The 4244-nt window shown below is 39.3% G+C and overlaps 1 long non-coding RNA gene across 2 annotated transcripts; it reads right to left on the bottom strand.

Moving 5' to 3' along the window:
• Positions 1–512: 512 nt before the first annotated feature.
• Positions 513–2976, bottom strand: LOC131256356 (uncharacterized). 2 transcript variants are annotated; one of them, XR_009176767.1, is made up of 3 exons: positions 2862–2976; positions 2619–2750; positions 513–658 (listed from the first exon to the last, which is right to left on the bottom strand). It is a non-coding gene; the product is annotated as an uncharacterized LOC131256356 (long non-coding RNA). The 2 variants fall into 2 exon arrangements; XR_009176768.1 differs by having other exon boundaries at positions 513–655.
• Positions 2977–4244: the final 1268 nt, after the last annotated feature.

Below are 4244 nucleotides of genomic sequence, written 5' to 3'. Positions count from 1 at the left end.
AGGCATGCTAAGATCTTAGTTATCATGCATTCAATCTCAGTCAACAAAGCATTTCCTAACCAATACCCATACCACACTTGAGCTCAATTACGTATAAAAATAATAGATAACACAAAGCTTCTGTTAACTATGCAACTCTAGTGGATGCATTCACTACATTGTTGATTTAAGATCTTTGGCTTACTTCACTTCAGTTAATGATTCCATCCCCTCAATCTCATGTGTCAGCAAGGTGTAAAGTATCAGTCGAAACCAGTATGCATTGTGCACATATTGGCTGATGTACATCCTGGCACGTGTGCACGCTCACGCACACAACACAAAACCAAAAAAGAAAGCAAAAAAACAAAAAAACAAAAAAAAATGAATGAAGAAGAAGGAAGAAGGAAGATGTTTTGGGTTAGCCTGTTAGTACACACCCCACTGTCTACCTAATCTTTTGTAACAAAGGAAATGCATGGATCGTCCAACAGATGTTTTGGTAATGCATAACATAATCTCACCCACCTCATTTAGAAGCTTGAATAGACAATAGACAATAAGCGAGGATATTGTCTGTTGAAAGATGCAAAACCAGTCCATTGAAGCCATTGCCAAAATCTTCTGGGTCAATAACAAAGGCACACTGAAGATACCCCCAAAACAATCTAATTACCTGCTGCACCACTAACATCACATAAATAGAATATCCAAAACTGCCCAAATCTAATTACCTGCTGCAACACTAAAATCATATAAATAGAATATCCAAAACTGCCCGAATCTAACCCAAAAACATCTGATGTGCAGCTATACAGATCATCGAAATTGTGGGTCTCATAACTCATTATGGGTGGAGCATCTCAAAAATCACACTGATCAAGCAGTCCTCACTATCCAATTGATGGCTATCAAGTAGATGGTCAAAAGTAAATAGTGAGTAGTCCAAATTTGAAGGTGTTAGAAATGGGAAAGAAAACAAAAAGAAAAAAAAATAAAATCAGAATCAAGTAAAAACCATAGATTCAAAACAGGGAGACCGTAGATTGAACTCCCCAGAAGTGGAACCTAACTCCACTTTATGAGAATCAGATCTAAGGTTGATGTGGAGATGCATCACAAATCACCTGTACGTGGGACATGAGAACATCTCCAATGTACCCATGGCACTCGTGTAGTGGGTAAGACCATCCATTCTGTAAGCCCATTCACCTGTGCCCCCCAGATTTTCATCATCATCACAGCTGAATATTGAGTTTGAATTCTAAAATGTTTCAAGATCTAAACAAAATTACAAGTGAACTTTCCTCTAGTTTCATCAATTATGAGAAAATATATTCAAATCATTGAATGAAGAAATCCAATAAAAAAAGCTAATCAAATAATAATAAATCATTTACTCAAGAAATAACGGAAACTGGGCCATTCCATCCAGATCGTGGGCTTAACTGTTTGAAAGAGATAATGGTCTGCAGCCAATATTCAATGATTGAAACCAGATAGTGAGGATCATCTGATCAGTATGATTTATGGGAAATGGTCTATGGATATTTTATCGCATCATTTCCTAGGTAAAATGATCTTGTAAAACAGTAACAAGCATGTTATATTTTTATTGTAATTAACTTAAAAATAAATAAATAAAATTGACCAGCCAGTAGCAGGTTTCCATATGCTCATTCAAGATTGTGTCACCAGTTCTGTTCATAAATTTCACTCCACTTATCATCCAATGATCTCAGCAAAATCAACACAAAGTCGTGTGACGAGACGACATGTAAAATAGAAATCAAACAAGGCTATCCATATAGCTTCATCACAGTGACAAATCTAGTTCTTGGCAATTTCTCGGCCATGAATTTCTTTAGTTATTTTCAATATTTCACATTTTTCTTGCAGTGTTATTGAAAATATCTCCCTTAAAATAAAATATTTAAAAATTATCGATTATAAATTAATAAATTTTAGTTTAAAATATAGGAAGATATGAAATGATTTATTTTAGTGGTTTTTACCTGAAAATTTCTTGGAACATATGATATTTCTGTAATGTGTTTTAACTCTTCAATTTACCAAAATGTTCCATTTACTGTATGGATGTAGGATGAAAGTCTCTTCCAATGTTACCTGAATGGACTGTCAGGATTATAGTCAGGTTGTCTGAGATATACTCCCTATTAACCAGTAATGTGTTACCATGTTCATGGCACATGCATTTGAGATGTGGGTCATTCCTCAAGTGGCCCCCACCATTGACATGCCATTGCCCAAAAATAAACAAGCCCATTCATCAAACAAGCCACACTTGTGTAAGAAAATGGACGATCAGGAGTGGATTAGGCCATCGTTTTCGGGCCTTGGATTGTTCATAGTGGGAAATGACTGCTGAATGGCTAGGATTCCATATATGTCTCGCACATTTCCACGTGTTCTAGCAATCTTACCGTCCAACTCATGCTACTATGCAAGCGATTATACTTGGGAGTGTAATCTCTTAAGGTGATCTGCTCATGCATCCGGATGGATTGAAACATATTGATTTCAGATACCAAAATAGCCCATTCCAAAGACCCCAAAATCAGTCAGGCCTTAGAAACCAAAGAACCCAACTAAAAGTAGAAGGAAAAGGAGAGATACACATCAGATTCCTTCCTCTTTTATGCATCTTTGCTGCCTTTGTTCCATTTTGAATTGCTTTTCTCAGCAATGGCAGCACCACAGCATCACAGTAGCAGAGAGGGAGACTGCTACTTTCTGCAATGTTTCGTGATCTAATAAAACAAGAGGAGACTCATGAAAGAAAAGGAAAAAAAGAGGAGAAATCAAGGGGCCGTTTGAATGACCGTAAATCAGATTACAGGCGTTTGGACGAGTAGATCTACCTCTAATCAGACTGCAGGATGGAAGATGACGCTCGATGGAGGATTTCTCGATGGAAGATGATGCTCGATGGAGGATTTCTCGATGGAAGATGAAAGAGGGAAAAGAGGAAAAGAGGGAAACGAGGAAAGGCGCTCGATGAATTTGGAAATCCTCTTTCAAATAACATAGCATTTTCAAATCCGTATCTTGTGAGTTTTCCACTACACAATAACACAAACTCTATTAAATGTCGTACACAAATGGGACCAGTTTCTGGATGGTTAAGATGTATTATATAATAAAAATTATAAATATTTACCATTTACAACTAGACCGATTATTTGGATGGTCTGGATAACTCTATATCTTAGCCACTATTGTTATTAACAAGTCACCACTATTTTAAATCAAATGCAAAACTCACAGTGCAAATGGAACAATGAAAACATTGAATTTAGCTTTGGACCTGGTATGGCTCTATGGGCCCCACCATGATTCATTTGATTCATCCACTCCGTCCATCCATTTCTCCACATCCTTTTGGGATTGATCCCCAAAATTGAGCACTAATTAAGTCTCAAGTCGACCACAAATGAGAACATTTTGGACGGTTGAACGTCCACCATTCAGAACCTGAGTACGCCGACGGATTTATTGGGTTTCGCCGACGGCTTTTAGCCGTCGGATATTCTGACGGATTTTAGCCGTAGCCAAAACCATCCTAAGTCCGTCGGGTTTGCCCTGTTTTTTGGTAGTGATTGACAATCTCGGAAAGTGGTCTAACGGCCAGATCAGCCCCTTAATTCATTAAGTGGGGCCCGTTGGATATCTGGATATACATCAATTTTGGTCCTGACGGTGGAAATAATATGAGAAAAAGGATGGACGGTGCAGATTTCTCAAAAGTATCACAGTGGACCCCACCTTGGGTGACATGTGCATGGTGCACATGTGCACTGCTTGTGCACCGAACGAGCATAAGTCGGTCAGCAGCGCTGACCCTACTTCATCGTTTCAAAAACAGAAACTTCCGTTTCTGGCGCGTGTAACGGACAAAAGGTCCGTTTTTACGGACCGCTGTGGGCCCCGTACGTCACCCGTACGACCGATCCGAGCCGTTCATCATGTAGAAGGGTTCATCAGCTACAAAACCATGTTTGCAGTTTGTGCTCATGCGTGCACACGTGCGTGATACAGAGGCCACAAACAGGCCGTCTTGTGACGTTCAAAACTGATTTTGTTGTGATTTCTTCTCTGGGCTGCGTCCACGCAAATTTAAAACCATCCATATTTGAACGAAATCTCGTCCTCTATCCAATGGACGGGGTGGATTTCCCCGAAAACGCTTATGTGGGGCCCACCGAGCATCACAGCGCCGGACGTGCGAAGGCTTACGCACGTCC

The sequence above is a fragment of the Magnolia sinica genome, chromosome 9 (genome assembly GCF_029962835.1).
Source record: "Magnolia sinica isolate HGM2019 chromosome 9, MsV1, whole genome shotgun sequence".
Classification (NCBI taxonomy): domain Eukaryota; kingdom Viridiplantae; phylum Streptophyta; class Magnoliopsida; order Magnoliales; family Magnoliaceae; genus Magnolia; species Magnolia sinica.
Note: the sequence above shows the minus strand (reverse complement) of the source record. Positions and strands in the feature narration are given on the sequence as shown.